This window comes from Cynocephalus volans, chromosome 2, assembly GCF_027409185.1.
Source record: "Cynocephalus volans isolate mCynVol1 chromosome 2, mCynVol1.pri, whole genome shotgun sequence".
Classification (NCBI taxonomy): Eukaryota; Metazoa; Chordata; class Mammalia; order Dermoptera; family Cynocephalidae; genus Cynocephalus; species Cynocephalus volans.
The window spans coordinates 67,203,188-67,228,261 of record NC_084461.1 but is presented as its reverse complement, the minus strand read 5'-3'; the positions used below and the strand labels follow the sequence as shown (position 1 = coordinate 67,228,261).

Sequence of the window (25,074 nt, the reverse complement as noted above, 5' to 3'; positions counted from 1 at the left end):
CATTTCAAATAAAATTGAATATGTATATACTCTGCAATCCAGAAATTCCATAAGTATATACCCTAAAGAAATTCTTACCCAGGACACATGTACAATTATGTTAACGCCAGCATTGTTACAAATAACAAAAAACTAGAAACTCAAATATTCACTGACAAGAAACTGAATGAATAAATTGTGGTCAACTCATAAAATGGAATACAATGCAGCAGTGAAAGTAAATTATGGCTACATATATTAACATGGAAGAACTTCATAAACCTGTGGGCAGGAGGTAAGTTGTAGGAGAAAATAAATATATGATCCCAGTTAAATAAAGTTAAGGAAAAAAAAAAAACATTAAAAGCAGGTCAAAACAGTTAAAGGCAAAACTATAGAATTTATTGCTCAGTATTACATCCATTTGTGGTAAAGCCATAAAGAAAAGCAAGAGAAAGATACATACAAAATTCAGGCTAACAAATACCTATGGGAAAAGGGAGAAAAGAAAAGAGATGAGATAGTGGAGAGACAGAGAATAGGACATAAAGTGGTAAAATTCTAATTCTTAAGGAGGATGGTGGGTACCTGGATATTCATTTATCATTCTTAGTACTACTATTATTAATATATGTTATACATAATAATAAAATAAAATTCTTAAAAATCAGAAATTACAAATCCTAGAAAATTTTCAGTTAATGCGTAGCTTTAAAATTTTATCAACATCCAAAATCCAATCAGGGCTGGCCAGTTAGCTCAGTTGGTTAGAGCACAGCCTTGTAACAAAATCCAATCAAAGTAATCTGAACAGAACCTCAGGAGGCCTTAATGGATTGAAATATTGTGAGTATAATCAATTGTACAATAGACCCTTGGTCTTAGAATAATCTGTACTTCTTCTGCAGTAAGAACTTGAATTCTCTCTATATAAATTCTAGTTTTACAGAATTACTGGCTACTGAATGAGCCTACCTGATTGTTTTATTTTTATATACATGGGGACACGTGAATTAATTTTTTAAAATTATGATTTCCTTGTGAAAATGGTCTTTAGAAATCCAACTTTTAGTGCTGGTGTTGGAACTGTGAAAAAGAGAAGCAGCCTAATGAAGAAGCAGTTCCTCATTGGTAATGTTTATACTGATTACATGTTGGCATGATAATATTTTGAACATATTGGGTTAAATAAAATATATTAAAGTTTGTTTTTTTTTTAAGTGGTTCATAACTAGAAGTTTTATTCCAAAGAAAAATGCTATAGTGAAATTTGCAATTTGAAGATTTCTGAAAGTGCCACAGTATGTATCCCAAGAATGAAGAGTGAATGAATTGTAGAAAGGAAATTATTCGCATGACTATGTAAAGAAGCAGTAAATCTCTTGACATACCAGCTCAAACTTCCAGTACCTCAGCAAGATCCCTGTCAGAAATGTATTAGAACATCAGACTTGATATTAGCCAACTAATTTTCTTCACTGTGATTTCATACTACCTGAGCAACCCCCTGGTTATAATTTGACTTCTTGTATTGCTTCCCTACAAAGACAGGATGAACAAATTTACCAGCACTGTGCTGAATATTTTCCATTTGCCCTGCATATCCATTCCTCTTGTTTCATCCTGCTTTCTCCCCTGACAGACTGACATGTATGGACTCTGTCACCTCGCTCCCTTTCCCATTGGGCTTCCCATTGAGTTAGGCCAATGCAGAGCCTAAGGAGATCAGAGGGAGGGAGGATACAGAGGTTGGGTTAGTTATTTCCCAAGCTTCTCCCTGTGGCATCACACAGCCCTCTCTGTCTCTGGATTCCGGGAATCGCTCCTTCTCATTTCTTCATGCCTTCAGTCCTGCAAAAAGCCTGGCCCATGATGCCACTTTTGCTCACAGAATGTCTGGAAGATATATACAGTGTATCTCCAGAAAAAACAGTCCTCTAATTAATCAATCACAAGCACAGTGTCCGGAGGATGGTGCAAAAACATCTTTACTTTTTCCATGAGATTACCTATGTACAGAGACAGCATCAGATGGGTGCCAGAATTCTTTTTCACTCTTGTCTGCTTCTCTTTTTCCTTTTCTTCCCCTCTGCCCTGTCCCCAGGATCCTCTCCATCCAGTCACTGCCTTACGTGGTCAAGTCCATGGAGATTCTCATTCCTGGCACAGACCTAGAGGACAACAATGAGACCTCCTGACCCTCCAGTTGAACTGGCTTAGGCCTTTCAGAGTCCTTACAGTGAAGGACTTAGTAAATAAACACAGACACATTAAAAACAGGACTTTTTTCCTGCAAATATTGCTCTCCTCTCATAGCATCTATAACTTGGGTATATTATTTTACCTTCTCACCAGGTGTGATAAAAGGAAAGAATAGGGATGGACAGGTATACAGTGTTGAGAAGGTGGGTAAGATGAGAGTGCAGTGGTAGCCGAAGAGGCAATTCAGGTCCAGGGAGGAGAAGAGAAAGAAAAAGAGTATTTCAGGAAAAGGAAACAGCAACTGAAAGCCCAAGAGCTAGGAAGATGGAACATTTGTGGAACTGAAATAAGGCCAGTGTAACAGGAGATTTTTAGCAAGGAAGAGAGTGGTTTAGGAAATTAAGCTGGGAATTACATAAAGCCAAACATTACGGGTTGCATTAAGGAACTTGACCTTTATCCTAGGTAAAGAAAGAGTGGATAGTTGGTGAGAAATCTGATGGAAGGCCAGTTAAATGGATATTGTAAAAGTTTGGTTAAGAAAGATTGAGAAGCTGGCCCATGTGACCTATTGTATATTATTCAATTTCCTGGCTTTTTTGCACTTTAACATTTTTTTAGTTGCCCAAATAATATATGAACATATTCTTAATGTAAAAATGTTCAACAATAAAAACTGACATTTCCACTGATTTGTAATTTTCAGTAATTTCTGAACCTTCTTCACAGTTAGCTATTATGTATTAGTTAGGAATATTTACATGTGCAGATAACAAGAAAACCTAACTATCAGTGACCTAAAGTAATTGGAGTTTATTTACCTGGCAGGCAGCTGCTAGCATTGATTCAGTAATTTAGTGATGTATCATCTTTCTCTCATGGTAGCAAAATGGCTGCCATAGCTCCAGACATGATATCTATTATTTACAAATATGTGTGTAGCTGTAGACAATTTTTACTACTGTATGGAATTTCATTGTATGAATATAGTACAGTGTACTCATTCTCCAGCTAGTGACATTTTCCAGTTTGGGGATTCTGATTTGTTTATATGTTATGTTTTGCTATTACAAATGCATTCTATTAATATTCTTCTACAAATCTCCTTATGCATAAATTGAACAAATTTTTCATGGGTGCATACCTAGGAGTGGAATTACTAGGTCATAGAGTATTAATATCTTTTATTTTATTATGCCCTTTATATAAATAGCATCATATAGTACATATTGTTCCATACCTCACTTTAATCTATTACACAAGCTCAAAAAACTTGTCTGCTTTGCTCAATACCCTATCCCCAGCACCATTTATTCATTTATCAAATATTTGTTGAATACCTGCTATGCATCAAGCTCAAGTTGGAACATTCACTTGAGTTTTCCTCTGAGGTTCCTTCCCTCCTCATCTTCTAGAATGACCCTCCATTCTCATTATACAGTTTGTTAGTTTACAAGTCAATAATGTGTATTATTATTGCAAAAATAGGGCCATTGCTAGTCTACCTGGTGCCTTTATGCTAGTTAGAAAAATGCATAACTTTCCCACGGTACCTAGTCATATGACAGAGCCACACACAGCCAGCACTGTACACTGTTTTGTGACGGAAGCTCAGTCTAAATTTCAGCCCCCTCACTCCCTCAGTGGACACTCTTGTGCAACTTGTTCAACTATACAGAGCAACTCTGCCCAAGAAAGCTAACTAATAGATACTAACTTCTCTTTAGCTTTCTTTGAACTTGGCTATACTCAGACAAATTTATTCTTCCTTTACCTCTGTTATTCTCATCTTTACCTATTATACTGTAGGAGTCCATAATATCTGCCAAAATATTACAAAGAAAAGTGGCACCAATTAATTCTTTTATCTATAGTTCTGTAGCTCAATGAGCATGCTTTGTCAGTAAAACTAACCCAGATACTCTAGCTGTAACAGTTCGGCTTGGCTAGAATTGAAATGGGAACTGGTACACAACAAGCCAGAAATAATCTTACATGGCCTAAACATAAGAGATACCAAGTACATCTGGGGTGGCTTCACCCAATCAGAAATGTTAATACTCTTGTCCAACAATCTCATTCCTATTGTTGTCAGCTGACATCAGACAAGCCAGTCAAATTCTGTCTTTATGAACTATAAATGGTGGACAAATAAAACGAGGACAGATTACTCAAGCTAACTTGACCCAGCTAATTTTTAGTGCAACAGCAAGTTGCACTAGGTCCCAATGTAGGAAGATTTGTACTTTCCTTGTACAAAACCTCCAACAGAGAATGTAATCTCTTTTTAAAGGCACCTGACTGCACACTTATTGGTCATTTCCCCCAGCTGTTGTTTTGTATGTTCTCCAAAGTTCTGCTTTTCTCTCCGACCAGGTGCTAAGTTCCTCAAGAGAACTTCCTTGTGAGTTCTTTAACCACTAGCAGAGTGCTGAGCACACACATGATGAGGTTTCAATAGATATTTGAGAGGCAGCATAACTTTTTAAAAATTATTAATAATTCAACTTAAAACATTTAATTCAAGTATAAAGTAATAAAACATTATAACATTTTATAACATTATAAAAATGTAAAGAGTACAAGTTGGGGTCTACATGCCTTTTTCTCTTTCACTCTCAACTATTCTACCCAAAGATTATCTTTGTTAACAGTTTGTTGTGGTTTTTCTAGACCTTTTTAAATACACAGACATACTTATTTATAAGGTTTTTTCCCTTACATATGTAAAAAGACAAAATTACAACAAATTTAACTATAGATCTAATTGGCTTTTTCTTGTGATTCATGAATGGGGCAGACTCCATTTTACAAAACAGAATGAGGCCTCCCACTCTGCAATAGCAGAACCCTAGGTTTTGTAAGGTGGGAACAAGGACAATAGAAAAAATGCTAATCGGTTAACATCAGGTTTCTTCAAGTAACTTTTTTTGTAAGGGTAAAGCAGAGAGGACTTCCTTATTACAGATTCAGGTAGACTGGAACCTCCTGTTTTCACGAAAAGCTGGTCTGTTTTGGGATCTATCTGTTTCCTTAAAATTTCAGTTTGATTATGTGGCATTCACCATGAGTGATTCCATTTTGGTTTGGTCTGGTCTTTTGGGGACTAATACAGGAAGCCATAGTTTTTGTTTAACACATAACAATGGAATTATACTATATGTTCTGTCCTGCAACTTGCTTTTTAAATTCAACAGTATAATTGCCTAGTCTTTTATGTCACTGTGTATGTATACATATATATAGGTTGTTTTAGATAGCTGTTTAGTGTCCCATAACATGAATGTCATAATTTATTTAATTAAATGATCTTCTATGGTTGAATATTTAGCTGGTCTCCAAGTTTTTACTATTATGAATAATGCTACAGTGAACACCTTGTACATTTATTATTGCATACTTTGGGAATATTTTTTGTAGATCCAGATGTGGAATTACTGGGGAAAGTCACAGTGATGCTTTGAAAAGGACTCTGTTAGGAAGACCCAAGTTCTAGATTTAACTCTGCTACTTCTAATCTATGTGACTCTAAGCAAGTCATTTCAACTCTCTGAAATTCTGTTGTTTCTTCTGTAAGAGAAGGAAACATCTCAGTATGCTTCACAGAATTGTTGTGAAAATCAAATAACAAGGCTAAAACATCATGGTTGATTCAGATTAGGTTTCAGTTTAGTTTTAATAGAATATGAATATTTCCTCAGCTTCTGCATATTCTGCTAAATCTCATTAGATGGCATGCAAATTTTTAGTGGTTGACTGGAATGTTCCTCTTTCAAGTATATAATAGGGAACCAAATAGAATATTATTGAAATCAAACAGACCAATCCAATCCACTATGGGGAAATAGGTCTTTTTCTTTGGAAGGATGAACTCAGAATCCCAGATTCGGTAATCCTTAGAAAAACATGAAAGTGGCCCATAATAACCTCCAATAAAGAATAAAAGAAAATATCTGCTCTGGAAGCCTCTAAGGTCATAGGTAGAAAAGTCTACATGACCTTTATAATCAAAGCAGTAAATTATAGCATAACTTCAACTGGTTAAGAACATACTTGTGCCACTAATCTTGTTATCAAAAGACCTAAGCTTGAATTCTAGTGTTACCACCAACCAGTTCTGTGAGCAAATAATAAGTTCTCAAGAGCTTTTTTGTAAAATGGAGATAATAAAAATGCCTATAATTTTAAGAATTATATGAGGTACTGTATGTAAAGAAACCCAATAGAGCCCCTTGCAAATTGTGACTCTCAGTAGACATAACTGAGGTAAACAGAGAAAAAAATTCTCATAAAAATGACATTACAAGGAAGAAGTAGCTCTGAGACCTTGAACCGAGGATCATCATCTTTCTGAATCTCCACTTTCCTCATCTGCAAAATGAAAAGATTTAATTAGATCATCTATAAGGTCCCTTTTACTCAAACAACAACAATAATAATAACAGCTATATATATAAAGCACTTGCTAGGTGTTAGGCACTGTTCTAACCTCTCTGCATTTATTAACTCATTTAATCTTCACAGCAAAACTATGAGGCAGGCTTTGCTTTCTGTTGATATTGAAGGAGACTTCTAAATTCTTTTCACTTTGTTTTATTTTATAGCTTTATTGATGTATAAATTTATTTAGAGGTGCTTCTTTTTTTGAGAAAAAAATTTAAACACAGAGAGAAGCTTATTTGAGAGTACTTCAAAAAGTTCTTAGAAAGATTCATATTAACTTTTTTTCTTTTTTATTGGTGGCTGGTCAGTATGGGGACTGAACCTTGGATCTTGGTCTTATAAGCAACATGTGCTAACTGATTGAGCTTGCTGGCCAGCCCCTCGTATTGTCTTTTATCCTATTTTTCCACAAACTTTTTGAAAAACCCTCATATTATTTATGTAATTCTGCATAATAAATTACCCCAAAACTTATCAACTTTAAACAACAAGCATTTATTATCTCACATAATTTCTGAGGGTCAGGTATCTGAGAGTGGACTAGCTGGGAGGTTCTGCCTCAGGGTATTTCATGAGGTTATAGCCAAAGTGCTGGCCAGGCCTGCAGTCATCTGAAGGGATTGGAGAATCTGCTTCTGAACTCACCAATGTTCCTGTTGGTAGGAGATTTCAGTTCCTCACTACATGGGACTCTCCATAAGGCTGCTCATACAACTTGGAAGGTGGTCCCCCAGCTGAGTGAGAAATCAGAGAGAAAGAGAGGGAGAACCCAAGACAAAAGCCATAGTCTCCTAATCTTAGAGGTGAATCCACTCTCTTAATCTTGGAGGTAATGTTCCATCATTTCTTCCATATGCTATTTGCTAGAAGCAAGTCATCAAGTCCAGCCCAAATTCAAGAGGAGGGAAATTAGGCTCCCTCTCTGAGGGGAGGAATATCAGAGAATTTATGAATATATCTTTAGAACTATAATGAATGCAAAGAAAAGTGTAATAGTGGTGTACTCACTGCCCTAAATTGACAATTATTACCTTATATTTTTCTCAAGAACATTTTCATAAAAAAACAAAACATTAGTAGTAACATCTTCTTTGTCCCATACCCAATCCCTTTCTTACTCTCCAGAGGTAATAACTATCAAATTGCATGATGTATCTTTCCAGTCTTTTTCAAAATTCTTTTATATACACATAAGTATAATGAAAACAATGTACAGAATTATTTTGTAGATTTTTTAAAATCTTCATAAATGGTATCATACTTACATGTTCTGCAACTTGCTTTTTTCACTCAATATTGTTTTTGAGACTTATGTATGGTGATATATTTAGACCTAGTTCAATATTCCATTGTATAAATAGACCACTTTTAATTCACCTGTTGATAAAGATTGTTTCCTAAATTATAAATCATTATTATTATCAAAGCTTCAACAAATAGTTTTATTAATGTTTCCTTGTGCACACGTACAGGAGTTTTTCTAAAGCAGTGTTTCTCAAATATTTTGACCCCAGCCCACAGTGAGAAATCTCATTGTGACTAGCCATGTCTCATTGTGACCAGTTATGTACATGTAAACGAAATCAAAGTTTCATGAGATAAGTACTTATCCTTTCTATAAATAATTTCCTCTGGTGTTACCTATTTTTAATCTATTATTTTAAAATGCTAGTTGAGATCCACTACATTACTAGACCATTATTGGAGTCTCCAACTGTAGTCTGAAAAGCAATCTTCTGGGCTGGCTGGTTAGCTCAGCTGGTTAGAGCATGGTGTTGATAACACCAAGGTCCAGGGTTCCATCCCAGTACTGGTGAGCCACCAAAAAAAAAAAAGAGAGAGAAAAAGAAAAAATTATCTTCTAGCTGTTGTGGCATACATAGGTTATGGCAGTATAAACTTATAAACTTTACAAGATACAGTATTGCAAAGTTGTTCTTCATAGTAGTTGTACTAATTTACACTCCCCCCAACCCCAGCAATGTATGAGAGTTCCTTTTTGCTCACATTGACACCCACACTCAATAATATCAGGTTTTTCATTCTTGCCAGCCTCATCATAGGGTCTCATTTAAGGGTTGGATGAAAGCAGGCCTGCATAAATATGTTGTTTCTTTTGTGTGGGAAGCACAGGTGTAATGGAAAAATTCTCTCTCCTATGCTTGTCCTCATGGCTGCTGTGTGTCATTACTGAGTCCCTTGGAAAATGCAATAATTAAATGGAGAAAGGGAACATGATGGGGGCATCCCTCAGAGGAATCACAAGAGCATCTGCAACATAGCCAGACCAATCTGCCATGGCTCTCTTTGGTCTCCCAAGGGAGCTACTTCAACCCATTTACCATTTTTCTCAAACCCTGTACTCTTCCAGCTCTCCCTGATATTCAGCAACCACTTATTCTCCAACAACATGAGACCATCATTTGAAAACTCTATCCTTCCTTCATCTATAAACGTACCTACATCTGCTTCCATTCTCTCTTCCATTCTATGCCAGAGCAAGTGGTAACCTTTTTCCCGCCCAAGGCTGATTCTTCTACCCAGCACTGAGGTCTGTCCCCTCCCATCCTCTGAGGGCTCTAGCTTCTTAAATGATCCTCTTTTGTCTCTTTCTTTAACTCCTCTCCTCCCTCCTCTCTGCCTCATCCTTCCCTTCAGCATATAAGCACGCTCAAATCTCTCCTTCCTGAATAAGTCTTCCCTTGAGTCATTGTTCCACTCTGTCTGACTTTTACTTATTCTCAGGCCCAAACATTACTTCCTCAGAGAGGCATTTTCTTTCATCCATGGGATTTATCCTTTTCCTTCATATAATTCACCAAAGTATGTATTTATATACTTACTTGTAGGTCTGCCTCCCCTCCTATGTGGTCAGCTCCAGGAGGTCAGAGACCTTGTCTCCCCAGTGCCTGACAGACAGTGGGCACTCAGTACATATCTGTTGAGCAAATAATGATTTCCAGCCTAGAGCCTCACTCTTCTATCCTCCAGTCCTACACCAGATGGATATTTTTTGCAATTAAAAGTCTGTCATAGCCGGCCCGTGGCTCACTCGGGAGAGTGCGGTGCTGATAGATAAAAGTCTGTCATGCCCTCCCCACTTGAAAAATACGGTTGACTCTTCAGCGGGCAGGTAAAGTCCACTCTCAGCACAACATGAAACAGTTCTATGAAAACAACTCTTTCCTCCCCCCACCAAAGCAAAATGAATACTACCTCTCTAATAGAGGAAGCAAAAGAGTAAAAATTCAAATCAGCTAATAATGTTATTAGCTGACAGCCCTTGTAAAAGAATTAGTGAGGGAAGAGTTTAGAATAAATAGATAAAGGAGGTTAACTAATTATTTATAATTACATCCATTTGTTGTGGTGGTGGTTTTCTCGTGTTCTTTTTCTTGCATGAAAAAAACTTGTACCTATTGTATCAAAGAGAAGGAACTTAGCATTTTATTGAGCACATACGATGTGCTGGACATTAGGCTAAATGTTTTTAGTTTATCCCATTTCATGTAATTTTCTTCAAAACCAATAGTATATATCACCTCCTCTTCCAAAAATAAAATGACTGAGGCCAAAACATCAAATATACCAAGGAAAACGAAAAGTTCTGGTGATTTCCACATTTTAGAAAGTGCAAAAGACTTGTACAATATATATGCTTTTTACTGGTTAAAGTTAGGCCATGAGTAATCTCTGGCATGTGTGATACTAGTAATGTACCAGTCATCCACACAGACTCCTCTCCCATCTCTATTTCTCTCTTTCTTCTCTCTCATGTTCTTCTGTTCTTCTTTGCTTGCACTTTTTTTCCCCCTTACTTTCACTCAAACCTATTACTTTCCGCTTTTTCATTTTTTTCTCTGCTTACCTCTTAAACCCATCAACAGCTTCATTGTTGCCTTTTAGGCCAAAAAGATTATTGATCCCTTGTCTAAGCTGAAGTAAAAGCAAACAGAAAGAAAGGCTTCTTTCAACTCCACTGGGCTAGAATTGCAACAAGGTACAATGATTTGCAGTACAATATGTTACCCAAAGAGATAAAGTAATATACTGTACACTAATCAGGATTTCACCTTCTAAAATGCAAAGGAAAGTTGCCCATTGAGCTCTTTGTGAGGTTCTCAATCACTACTGATAATACTGAAATTCTCATGTTTCCAGTTTGAAAAAAGTGACTTGTAACCAGAAGACCTTAGCATTTTATCTGCATGCAAGAAGTTGTAGAGGGAAGTTTTCCTGAGGCTTGGAAAGTGAGAATGGAAGCAGAGGGAACAAGCTCTCATTTAAAGGGCAGAGATTTACTATGAAATCTGAAAGTAGCATCATGTGGAAAATTCGAGAAGGTAAGACCAATCGTCCTGAAATTCTGCCCATTCATTAGGTCCTGAGGTTGCAGAGGCTGCTTTGGAAAACCAAAACTAAATGACTAATCCAGGATGTTTTATACTCTGGGTGTCTAAATCAAAGCTGGCACAACAGGTTCCTCCCCCCCCACCCCCTCCCATTTTGATATTTTCTGATTCTCTACTTTCAGGCAAATAAGAAACCAAGGGATAAATCATTCCTTTGGTTCAATTTGAAAAAGGAATTCACTTATTTGCAAAACTTTTCTAGTGCTTTCTGAATACCAGACTCAATATTTACGCAAACCAGATCTCAGAGATCAAGCAGATGCTATAAATCATCAAAATAGGTTCCTGTTTCCCCTCCCGGCCAAACAGTCATTAGAAGAAAATTAGTGTTAAAGAACAGAGCTGGTGGGTAAGTCGTTTATAGCTTGTGGGTTGATGATCTGACAACATTTTATCAGAGAACTTGCTGACTGGCAAAAAGCAGTGAGTTACTAAATGCTGAGAGATTATTAGGAATACTTAAGGGCAAACATATTGTTTTCTGGAAATAAGGGCAATGTTTGAAAAGCTATAGCCCTACAACTTTCACCTTTCTTAGGGACATTGGATCTGCATATCATGAGAAAGTCTCTTTCACTTGATAAAAAGCATTTAGATCTCTGCCAAGACATCTTCCTCCTCCTCAACAAACTCCCACCACCTTGAATTAATTACATAACTTGTTGATTCATTAAGTCATGGTATAACTTTGACACATATATTATTACAATGATACATACAAACCTATGATATTCAATCTCTTCTTAAAGAATTTTAAGGCTATCCTTTGGAGATGAGAAACTGAATCCTCCAATTGATTCAGGAAATAAATTTGCTGGCCTATTGCAGAGTCATTGGAGGAGACAAAGAGAGACAAAGAGAGTCCCCTGGGACTTAAATCTCAAGGAAACTCTTCACTCTCCAGTATAATTTTAGGAATAAAACAGACATGGTAGTTATAAGGAAGTTTTGTGAACTGGCACTCCAATAATGAAGCCTCACCAGGACTTCTTTTTTGGCTAACTGAATGTAACTGATTCTCTGAATGAGCTTGGGGCAAAAGAAAGCAACTTTATTCTCTCTTCTTTACTGCTCTTTCAAACCTCTCTGTCAAAATATTCTTCTCCAAAATACTAGATAGAATCTGAAGCAGAGATCCTAGCTTTTCTGGTCACAGTCGGATATTTAAAAAACCCAATACCATCATATCAAAAAGCTATGTTTTCATTTGATTCAAAGCTTCTCTTCATGCCTCCTCTCCCCCCTCTTTCCATCCTCAGGCTTGAATCAAGCTTGCAAATCCAAAATGGGAAGGCCAGGGTGGGTATGTGGCATGGGGGACAAAGTGGGGTGTTCTTTCTTCTTAGCTCCACCACCTTCTACACTTTGTAGCTACTCTTTGCAGCTTTTCTCCAGGCCAGTCAATGGAGGAGGCAGATTAGAAGATAAGGGCAGTGTTCTGTGACTGGTGTAGTGGTCTTTCTGAGTTCCCATTTCTAAGGACCTCCTACCTCCAGTTTCCTTTCACAGAAAAATTTTGTGCTGACCTCTGCTTTCTTCACCACTTCCAACCCCAGCCACCTCACCTCAGCTCTTACGTTTAGATGGCCCATCACCACCCTTTAGAAAGACCATATTGGTGAAGTCCCTTTTAAGATGACCAAAATCCAGCTTTTTAAAATGTAATCCATATGTGTCCTACAGGAAACCTGTATGTTTCCCCACAGACATATATTCCCAACTATATTAGGGTTCTCCAGAGAAACAGAATGTGTGTGTGTGTGTGTGTGTGTGTGTGTGTATGGATATATGGAGAGAGAGAGAGAATGTATATATGGGGGGCACGGGGAGAGGGAGAGAGAGAGATCTACGCCCTTATGGAGGATAGCAAGTTCCAAGATCTATAGTTAACAAGCTGGAGACCCAGGAAGAGTTGATGTTTCCATTCAAGTTCAAAGGTAAGAAAAAGCTGACGTTCCAGCTCAAAGGCAATCAGGCAGGAGGAATTCCCCTTTACTCACAGGAGGGTCATCCCCTTTGTTATACTCAGGCCTTCAGTTGACTAGATGGAGCACACCCATCCATTGCCCAGGGAAGGCAATGTGCTTGCCTCATTCTACCAACTCAAATGTTCATCTCATCCAGAAACACCCTCGCAGACACATCTAGAATAATGTTTGACCAAATACCTGGGCACCCCATGGCCCAGTCAAGTTGGCATGTAAAATTAACCATCACACCAATTCTATTCACTCTGCTACCACATGTCCCTTCATCAAGCCTTCTCCCACTTAGGTGTTTCCAGACATGTGACAGGTTCATGATTCTTCCTGACTTCCAGGGGAACATGCCAAGCTCTCCAAGTGGTTCTCTGAAGCCCCTCTCATCTACTTTGAGATGTATGAAGTGCCACCTCCACAGGGTACATAAAACACTACCACACTCTCCCATCTCACGGGGGCAGGTATAAGATGACTCCATAGAGAACTTAGTTTAGCCCCAGACTGACATAAAACCCCAAATCCATGGTAGAATAATTGTACTGTCTGAAAAGACGTGTAGTCAACCCAATCCCTTCAATGTCTTTAGGTCAAGACATGACCTGGGTTCACCCAGAACCCCTTCTACTCTCCTCCTCCACCTCCCATCACTGCCATCAGGAATAGATCCCCATAAGTTCAAACTGGAACCCAGGGACCTGGCTGGAATGAAAGCAACTTCGGATCCTACTGCTCTAAACATCTAACTCTTCATATCCAGATTTTTACTGATCAATACTATGGGAAGAAAATGGATTTTTGTTCTTTATGAATCTCATGCTTGTTCATCCACTCATTCATTCATTCAACAAATATTTATTAAGAGCTTAACAATGTGTTAAATGCTAGGGAGATACAAGCTTAAAAACTATACCGCCTGCCATCAAGGAGTCATATTCTGGTGTGATGATCATACTACAAGTGTTCTATGGGATATAGACCTAAGTTCCAAGTGGTGAGGATTACTTTGAAAAAACCCTTGAACAAGTAACAACTGAATCCATTGGGACAGTCCTAACTCATAGACTGCTTATTCCCATGAGACTCAGGCAGCCAGGGATTGATTAGGTTTTGTGAAGCCAGAAGCTTGCTCAATTTGACAGAATTTTAAGAAAAAAAATACAAAAATTTTTAATTTTTAAATTTTACAAAATCATAAGACCATGGAAACACATTACCACTGCTCTTTCCAGGGCCTTGGAAGAGACCTGTGCAAGTGAGGGGCTCTGAGGCTTAAGTCTCATGGTTTGACAGTAAATCTGTCTCAGTACTCAGTTCATTTATAAAGTTATTAGTCTTAACACCAAGGTCAAGGGTTGAGATCCCCATACTGGCCAGCTGCCAAAATATAAAAATAAAAAAATTAAATATAAAGTTATTAGTCTGTCAGGACTTTTCCAAATCGTATGTGGTAAATTTGGGCTTTAAAATCAGACAGACAGATGTATATTCAAGTTAGCCTCTGCCATTTACTTCTTGTGTATTTTGGTAAAAGTTACTTAAATTCTCTAAGGCTCAATTTCCTATATTAGTAGAACCTACCTCATATGATAGTTGCAAAAATTAAAGTATGTAAGCATGTAAAACACTTAGAACAAATTAGACATCCATATGTAGAAGAATGAAACTAGACCGTACCTCTCACCATATACTAAAATCAACTCAAAATGGATTAATGAATTAAATATATGTCCTGAAACAATAAGACCCCTAAAAGAAAACATAGGGGAAACTTTTCCAGAAGTAGGACTGGGCATAGACTTTATGAATATGACCTGAAAAGCACAGACAACCAAAGGAAAAATAAATGGGATTATATCAAACTAAAAACCTTCTGTCCAGCAAAAGAAACAAGAGTGAAAAGACAACCAACACATTGGGAGAAAATATTTGCAAAATATGAATCTGACAAAAGATTAATATACAGAATATACAAGGAACTCAAACAACAACAACAAAAACAAGTAACCCAATTAAAAAATGGGCAAAGGAGCTGAATAGGCATTTTTCAATGGAAGATACACAAATGGCCAACAGATACCTGAAAAAAAGGCTCAACATCACTCAGCATTTGGGAAATGCAAATCAAAACCACAGTGAGATATCATCTCACTCCAGTTAGGCTGGCTAATACCCAAAATACTGAGAATAACAAATGCTGGCAAGGATGCATAGAAAGAGGAGCCCTCCTACACTGTTGGTGGAACCGTAAAATGGTACAACTATTATGGAAAATCGTATGGAGGTTTCTCAAACAACTACAGATAGAACTGCCATATGATCCAACTATCCCATTGCTGGGTATATACCCAAAGGCATGGAAATCTCATGTCGAAGGGATATCTGCACTCCCATGTTTATTGAAGCACCATTTACAATAGCCAAGAATTGGAACCAGCCCAAATGCCATCATCAGATGAGTGGATAAGGAAAATGTGGTATATCTACACAATGGAATACTACTCTGCTATAAAAAAGAATGAAATACTACCATTTGCAGCAATATGGATGAACTTAGAGAAAATTATGTTAAGTGAAATAAGCCAGACACAGAAAGAGAAATACCACATGTTCTCACTTATATGTGGGAGCTAATAAAAATAAACGAACAAGTAAATAGAGGATTAAATGGAAATGGTCCATGTAAAATGCTTGGCACAGAGTCTGCCACATGCTGAGTATTCAACAAATGTTATTATTATTAGGTGCTCAAATGTTGAATGAAGAATAAGTAAATAAATGAATGTATTCATTCAGGAAAAAAACAAAAACAAACAAACAAACAAAAAACATAGAACAGAGCTGTCCAGTTAGCTCAGTTGATTAAAGCACAGTGTTGGTAACACCAAGGTCAAGAGTTCAGTTCTCTGTACCAACCAGCTGCCAAAAAAGAAAAAAATATTAGAACAGCCTCTAATTAGTGTTTAATAAGTTTTGGCTATTATTAGCTATTATTAAAACCTGAAGTGTCTGAACTCTGTCCCTGTATTTGCCTTTCAAACTTGCAGATTCTTGGTTCCTGACAACATAGAATTCCAGGGAGCATCAGTAAGGAAATGCCATTTTCATTAATGAAGTAAAATTAAGAACCTCCAAGTATGATAACTTGGAGAAATACCATAACAGGAACCCTGAAATTCCCACCTAAGGTTTCCCATCCTGTGGAGCATCTTGCCAAACAATCCTGGCTGGCTGAAGTGTTGCTCCTCTTTGTAAACACTGAGAACAGACTGGACAGTGAGAAAAAGAACTAAGAAACATCTGTGGGGTAGTTAAAAGAAGAATAAATCAAACAAAGTGTATCCAAGGTAGACTTTGCTTTCTCACAGATACTTATCCATTCCACATGGGCCTTCCTTAGGAAAACAAATTGTGCTTGGATTCCTCCTACCTTCCAATCTTCCTCATCATGGTAAACACCATAGATAAGTATCCACCATGGGTATACAATCACAGACACAGAGCTAAGATACAGTTATGCAGGTTGGGCACTGCACAAAGATATCACATCTAAGAAGGCACCATTCACATTGTGGACATCATAGATTTCTATATTTACCAAAATAATTTTCTGGCAAGTGGCAGCTAGGTACCTTGTTACATATTCAGTACATTATGACAGTTATGCAATCAATGGAAGTAGAAAGTCTTGAGGAAGACTTGAGGAAGTGGTGCCTTCTCCCAATGTGTACACTTGTATTACATGGGCCGGTAAGCCCTGACTGGATGTCCACAATATTCAGTTTAGATCAAGAGAGAGATCCAGCCCCTTCACCTATTGCCCCATACACAAAACCTACCCTCTCAGTTCCCATTTCCTGTTTGATGATCTACCTCTTCCTCTAGTAATTGCCACAGAGAATTGCTCCACCCTTTAGTCAAAAAAGTCTTTACTTTTGCAGATCTTAACAATGTAAATAAATATACATATAATATGATAATCTACAACAATAAATATACACATGGTAACAGGGAATAATTTCCTTATAAAGTTTTTTACACACACACACCTGTTCATTTTAAGGCTCTGTTACTTTCAGCAAAAACAAATTTCAGTTACCCACATGGCTGAGGATATATTAAAGTGGATAACAGACTATATCTACTGTTCATTTTGACAACTTCAGCTTTTATAATATTCATGCTTAAAACAAAGGAAAAAATTATCAGGTTTATTTGGTCTTCAATGTAAGGTTTACCAGGTATGTCATATTTCCTGAGACCTCAATGAAAAGAGGATGTTTGGTTTTTCAAATATGTTGGGCCAATAGAAATTTAGCTATATCAAACATCAGACCTGGCCATATTCAGCCTACTCGTTCTAAGTGGATTTCTTAAAACATGGTCCTTTTTGCAGTATTATGTACTACAATTAATTCTCAGTATGTTCTGAGATATGTTAACACCAAGCTTTAATTCTAAATGAAAAAAGTTATTTAAAAATGTATTTCTTTGTAACTACAATATAAAATTTCCAAGTTAATTCAGAAAATATTAGCTTTTTGTGAAATATATCATACCTCCATAAGAGTGTATATATGTGGATGTGCCATTTATAGAAGAATAAAGAATAAAATAGCTATGTATCTACTATCCATCTTAAGAAACAGAATATTACCAGTACCTTAGAAATGCCTCTCTCTGATGATGTCCCTCTCCCTGCCCTCCCCTACGTAACCATATATTGAAACTCTCTTATCCATTCCTTGCTTCTATCAATTGTTTTATCATATATGTGTGTCCCTAAGCAACATATTATCTAATTTTGTCTGCTTTTGTGATTTTTGCAAATGGAATCATACATATACAGTACAGGCTTGTGTGATTTATTTCTTTGTCCAACGTGTTATCGAGATTCTTCAACCATTGATACATGAAGCTGTAATTCATTCAGTTTGTTGTTGTTTTGGGTGGCTAACCAGTATAGGGATCTGAACCCTTGACCTCGGCGTTATCAACACCATGTTCTAACCAACTGTTTTCATTCAGTTTTGCTACTCTGTAGTATTCCATTGCATGAGTAGACCACAATTTAGTTATCTATTCTACCGCTGATCGATATTTGGGCTGTTTCCAGTTTTTTGTCTCTTTATGAACTTAATTCATGTCTCTTGGTATACATGTACACGAGTTTTTCTAGAGTATAAACCTAGAAGTGAAGAATTAGTATTCATCAAAATAGGTTGATTTCAGTTAGACAGAGGAAGTACAAGTGATCTACTGTACATCATGGTGACTACAGTTAATAACAACATACAGTATATTTGAATATTGCTAAAGGAGTAGACTTTAAGTGTCTCACCACAAAAAATAATAAGTATCTGAGGTAATGCATATGTTAAATAGATTGATCTAATCATTCCATAATACATACACATATCAAAACATCATGTTGTATACTATAAGCATATAATTTTTACTTGTCAATCAAAAATAGATAAATAAATAAATGGTAATATTCAGGGGAAAATAATTAAGAAATCAAAGAAATGCCAAACTACAGTATTCACATAACATATATTTGATGATGATGATGATTTTCTTGCTGAGTAAGGATACAATGGGGGAGCTCAGGCTTGCTTACTATTTTGGCTTTAAAATATTGTTTAATATCACCAGTCCCACAGGAAGAAATTCCAAGATCCTTAACACAAGTCTCCAGGTTTTTCCACATACGATGCAAAAGCTAAGAGAATGAGAAATTCAATGAAGTGGCTTAGCAAGTGATGGTAAATGTTTGACAGTGATATTACAGAAAGAACTGAAAGCTGACTACTACCAAGAAGAATATGGGCTCGACAGGAGCAAGAAAGCTTGACCTCTGAGTTGCCTCTATTTATAGCTGGCTATGTGATCTTGAGAAAATCAGTGAACATCCCTGGGTCTCTGTCTGCATGTCCAAAAACTATGAAGTTTGGATTTGATTACCTCTAGGTCACTTCCAGCTCTAACAGTCTGATTCAGTGATTTCAGAATACTTTCGGAAACAACAGTTTTGCACGCCCCCTAGTGGTTTCCTCTGGCCTTGCAACTAGAGAAACGAGCATAAAATGGTGGTTATTGACTCAAAAATTTCCCTGCACAGTACAGTACATATTAGGCATTATAGTCAAAAAAAAAAAAAAATCATGAAAACTAAAGAAAACTTTTTGTGAAGTTACTACAATTTTTTAAAGTACACTTAAATGAAAAGTTATTTTTCCCAGATACGAATTAATATTTGGTTTCAAAAATCATGTCTTTTAGCTGAATGCTTACAATTTTTGCATTTACTTTTTCTGTAAATGCAACTCACTTTCAATACAAAGTGAGAAAAAAAAGGTTCAGGGCTCCTTTCCACAAGGTAGGGAAAAAATCAATTAATTCATCTTCCTTCTAATAAATTAATGCCATTAATCATTATCTAAGTAAAGGACTAGAGAATTCCTGAGGATTAAACAAAATGACTTATATTACATCCAGATCATAGTAGGAATTCCATATGGATTAAGTTAATGTGAATCTGAATCTGAAAAAAGAAAAACTTTTTTTTTCTGTTGGAGTCTGAGTTTTCTAGTAGATTAAAATAAAAGAAAATGTCATTGATCTACTTTGTAAAACCTTTGGAAACAGACTCAGCCTCTTTAAGACTAAGTTTCTCTATTTGCAAGGAGAGAATAAAAATTCTGATGTCTCTTGAAATGCCAGGGACATCATAACGATTAGTGAGTTGAATGTTGATAAAAAAGAATATCATGTTCCTTAGAAGAGCAGCGTTATGTAAAGACTCAGTTCAGTATCATCAGAAACTGGCTACAAGGGCACTATGAAATGCATTTCACGCCATGTTTGAAATAGAGTATAAAATTGCAACAAGAAAAATAACCCTGCTCACACAACTATAAAATGTCATTTTTCTTCAAAGAGAGGAAAATAAGAAAAATGAAGACTCCTACCTTTGAATTGAAACACAAAAATCAATATATAAAAGAATCAAGTTCTTAGTCCTGAATGTTTTAGTTCTTTTAGCATTCATGAATAAATAAAAATTAAGCTTATTTATATAACAATGTTTTGACAGAAGTTTACACCTTTCTATTTTCTTTTTAGTTGTTGTCTTTTGAGTAGTAGAGCTACGTTTAGAAATCTTTTTCTAGGGTCTCCCCGTGGCTCACTTGGGAGAGTGCAGTGCTGATAACACCAAGGCCACAAGTTCGGATCCTACATAGGGATGGCCGGTTGGCTCACTGGCTGAGTGTGGTGTTGACAACACCAAGCCAAGGGCTGAGATCCCCTTACCGGTCATCTTTATACACGATTTAAAAAAAAAGAAATCTTTTTCTATGCTCTCTTATCTGCTCATCTGATTTTCATAGAGACAGCCCAAATGAGGGGAAAAGAATGGGCTTCAAGTCAGAGAAACTAAATTTTAGCTCTGGTTCTGCCTCTGGAAATATGAGTGACCTCAGACAAGCCACTTCAGCTCTCTGAGACTTATTCTTTTCTGTAAAATGGGGGCTTTTGATAATACCAATAGCTCTCCCACAGATGATTAAATGAATGTGTAAATTCTCGTTAGAAACTGTAAAGTTATTTCCAAATATTAATGATTGGTTTTCATATCTTTATTCCTTTTTGTCTACACAATTCTCAGCCTTGACTTTATCAAGTCTTGATAATTTTACTCCCAAACTCTCACATCCAGCTCTTCTCCACATCCTCACCTCTTCCACCCTCGAATTCCACATGGACCACCGCCATTCCCCACTCCATCAGCTCCCTAACCCCCACCCCCAACTATTGCTGGGCTTCAATCAAACCACTCTGCCACCAGGGTGAAATTTCTCATGTGCAAATGTAATCATGTGCTCGATATGCTTTATGCTCTTAGTCACCTACAGAATAAAATCTCAATTCCTTCACCATCTAGCCCTGCCGACCTGTTCAGTTCATCTTCTGCTGGTCATTTCTTGCACTTCACAGACTCAAAATTCCAAGATAGGGCTGTTGTTTTCTCTCCCTCCATGCATTTGCACTCTCATTCCTCCTGCCTAGAATGCCCTCCTCCCACTCAGCCTCTCTAATGCAATTTTTTCTTTTGCAAAATCTTCTCATTTCTTGCTGGCAAAATTCTACTTACTCTTCACATCTCAGTTCAAAATGTCTCCCTTTCATATGTTCCCTTCCTACTTTGTTCGGATCTTCTTTACCCTCGATTCCTAAAGAGGGTTGATCATGTCTCTTCATGTTGCTATCTTCAGTTGCTAGCACAATGCCTGCACCTAAGAAACACTTAATCTTTGTTGCATGAATGAATATTTTCTGATATTCTTACCCCAAGACTGTTTTCATTTTACATATTTTATTTTTCTATTTTCATAGGTGTTTTTTGTTTGTTTTTGTGGCTGGCCAGTACAAAGATCGAACCAAGGACCTTGGTGTTATCAGCACCATGCTCTAACCAACTGACCTAACCTACCAGCTGCTATTTTCACAGGTTTTAATCATTTCTGTATACCACTTTAGTGTCTTTCTTTTAGTATTCATGTAAGTAGTTATGTAAGTAACCTTATCTTGGGGCATCTGTACTGTACTGAGTACTGTATCAAATGCAACATTATTTCTTAAGTCAGGGCTTTTATAATTACAAGGAACAGAGAATTACTGAAGCTAACTCAAGAGAAAGAATGCGGGTGGGGATATTTTTAAGACACTAACATGATATTGTGGGGATCCAAGCACAGAAAGCCTCATGGGAAATGAGACTGGTCCAGAGCAGCTTTTTCATCTCTTGTCATGTTGTGGTATCTTTCTTTCTATGTATGTGCTCTAGTCCTTTTGTCTCAGCTCCATCTGTTTTCAATTTCCTGGTAACTTGCCAATGAATTCTGGCTACAATTCAAGTTTCCAACATCCTTTCATTCTTTGCCCCCACTACTCCCTCTTTCTCAAATTTCAGATCCGCAAGAGAGGCCTCTAATTGACCCAGTTCATCTATTTGGACCAAGCCTCATTCATTCACTCATTTATCAAGTATTTATGGAACTCCTAATATGTGCCAGGCACTCTTCTAGATTCTGGTGTAAAAATAGTGAAAAAGAAAAAAATGTCTGCCTTCATGGAGCTTACATTCCATTCACCACAGGCAAGTCACTCAGCTGGCAATACCTACATCAGATACCACCTTTTGGCATCATCACCTGTGGTTGAGAGTGGTCACCTGGTCAGCAAAGGTGAGCAGGGCAGATTCCCCAAAAGGAGGTGTGGGCAGGCATGGAGGGACTTCAGTGCAATTTTAGTTTGAATTTTCTCTTTATTATTTATATTCCCTTACTTTATTCTCACTCACTTCCTATATATCTCACATGGTTTTTAAAACATTCTTTTAATCTTACCTTCTTTGGTTCATTCAAGGACACCATGATATTTGAACTCATTTCCTAAGTAGGTGTGATCTTGAAAGTAATTTGGAAAAATTTTACCTTAAAGAAAATCTAGAATTTTTAGTGTTTTTTTTTTAATGCCTAAAGGGCATATCCCACGACAGGATGGATAACCTTCTACTCTTGATTTAATTGTATTGGCTCACTTGGCAAGTCCTAGATGTTGTCATTTCCATTTAAAGGTGTAGGTGGTGGAAAAAGAAATGACGTCAGAAGTCTTTAGTAACAAACCCTAAACTCCATTAAAGTCCATCTTTCTGTGTGATCCTACCTTTCTTTCTGGGATCACTGGTGTGGCAGGGAATGGGGGAAGGAATAGACACAAGCCTATGTGACATATTATTCTCACTGTTTCTCGATATCTCTTTCTCTATTTCTTTTTTCATCTTTCTCTCCCTCCTCTCTATTTTGTTCTCCCTCCTTTTCCCAGCACCCAAATCTGTTTGTCTCCTTTAACTGACTATGGTATAGAATTGAAATCAATGTTTTAGTACTGGTGTCACCAATTCATTGGCTGGCATTGTAGACGAGTACCCCAAGATTAGATTACCATTTGGCAGCACGCCTAAAATTCAGTTAGCACCAGCAGGTGAGAAGTGAGGACTCAGCCATGGGCCCAAATTGTAAGGCTTCTTACAGGACTAAGTAACTCCCACCAAGTGATGCCTTTTCACTTAAAACTCAATTAGTTACTAAAATGCATAAATGCATTATGCAAAATTCATAATGATGGTGAACATCTATTTTTTAATTAGAAAGTGATTACAATGCATGGCAATAGCAAGAAAATCTAACACTCTCCTACAGTCAAGAACCTTGCTCGTTGGCCTTTTGTGTTTTTTGTTGTTTTTGTTTGTTTGGTTGGTTGGGTTTTTTTTTTTTTTGTCTTTTTTGTGACCGGCACTCAGCCAGTGAGTGCACCAGCCAGTCCTATATAGGATCCGAACCCGTGGCGGGAGCGTCACCACGCTCCCAGCACCGCACTCTCCCGAGTGCGCCACGGGCTCGGCCCTTTGGTTGGGTTTTTTTGTGACCAGTAAGGGGATCGTAACCCTTGGCTTGGTGTCGTCCACACCGCGCTCAGCCAGTGAGCGCACAGGCCATCCCTATATAGGATCCGAACCCACAGCGGGGTCAGCCCTTCATAGACATTCTTGAAGGCAGTTTTCACCCCTGCATTTAAAACCTAAGTGGATTTATACCTGTTTGCTTACAACTAATAGAAAAAAAGCATTCAGTTACTTTCTCTAACTCTCCCTGTTCCTTCTGATCTCATCTGCTGTCTTAGCAAGAGGGTGTGTATGGGAGTGGGGGGTGGAGTGGACAGAGGCAGAGGAGACAGTGTTCCAGCATGATCTAGACCTGAATCAAAACCCTAGGTTGATCCTCTTTCAGTCAATAGATAATTCTACAACTGTTTTTTGTTGTTGTTGTTGGCTTGTTTGTTTTTAAAAAGATAACTGGTAAGGGGATCTTAACCCTTGGCTTGATGTTGTCAGCACCATACTCAACCATTGAGCTAACTGGCCATCCCTGTATAGGATCTGAACCCATGGCCTCAGTGTTATCAGCACCACACTCTCCCGAGTGAGCCACGGGCCGGCCCTGATAATTCTACAATTGTTGACTAACTTCATCCAATTTCTCCAAGACTCGTAATTGATTTTATATCTACACTTGCCATCTATGTATTATTGACTCATTTCAAATAACTTTCGTAGAATTACATCTTTTTTTAATCATGCTTCTTAATAAAGTACACTCTTAATGTGGTATCAGACAATCCTCTTCTTGTTCTAAAACACTTTGCAACATGTTAAAGTAACAAGTGAGTTTTTAAACAATTTGCTTAATTTTCCAACAAATATTTATTGAGCCTCTATTAGCTGCTAGGCACTGGGAATATAGCTGAATAAAACAGACAACAGCCTTGCCCTCATGGAACTGACATTGTAGTGGAAATGGGGAAACAAAAAAAAAAGAAAAAGTAACTAACAATTACGTAGTATGGGAAGAAGGTGAAGTGCTATGGGGAAAAAATAAAGGAAGGCAGGCAAATAGGGAGTGGGGATTGCAATAAGGTGGTCAGGTAGGCTGAGTCATTTGAAATAGTTTCATATTTTCTATTCTTTATGTAAAATGCCAGAAATGTCCATATAATCTGCCCACTATAGAAGTAAAGCACTATTTTTAATTGTTTTTTAACTTATATACCCTTACGTATTTTTGTGTGGCACTATCTTCTGCCAGTAAAGAAAAAAAAAAAAATCCTAAAGCACAACTTAAGTTTTGCTGGTTGTCTGCAGCTACTTCAATTCACCCACTTTATAGCAACATTCTACTTTCTCAATTGACTGGACAATCTTAGGCATCAGAAAACATGTCCCCAAGAGTTGATGATCCTACAAAAAGAGTACCCTAAAATATCTGGGACCAAAAACTCTGGTGAAGTTGTCTGATTTTAATCATGTCAGACTAATGCAGAAAATTCTTGCGTGTGGCTACATTTCACATACAACAGGTAATACTAATGAACTACAAATATTTATGGATTAGTATAGAATTTAATTTTAATTGTTTTCCCACATATAAAAATGG

At 37.2% G+C, this 25,074-nt stretch overlaps 1 long non-coding RNA gene across 3 annotated transcripts in view; it reads right to left on the bottom strand.

Moving 5' to 3' along the window:
• Positions 1–361: 361 nt before the first annotated feature.
• Positions 362–25,074, bottom strand: part of LOC134370975 (uncharacterized) — a 50,577-nt gene continuing 25,864 nt past the window's right edge. The window contains exons 4-7 of one of the 3 annotated variants that reach the window (XR_010022690.1): positions 7,270–7,358; positions 6,486–6,552; positions 1,989–2,150; positions 362–466 (exon numbers count right to left, since the gene is read on the bottom strand). This is a non-coding gene — a long non-coding RNA (uncharacterized LOC134370975). Of the gene's footprint in view, positions 467–1,248; positions 2,151–6,485; positions 6,553–7,269; positions 7,359–25,074 lie in introns of those variants that run through there. The other 2 variants (XR_010022689.1, XR_010022691.1) reach the window with 2 other exon arrangements.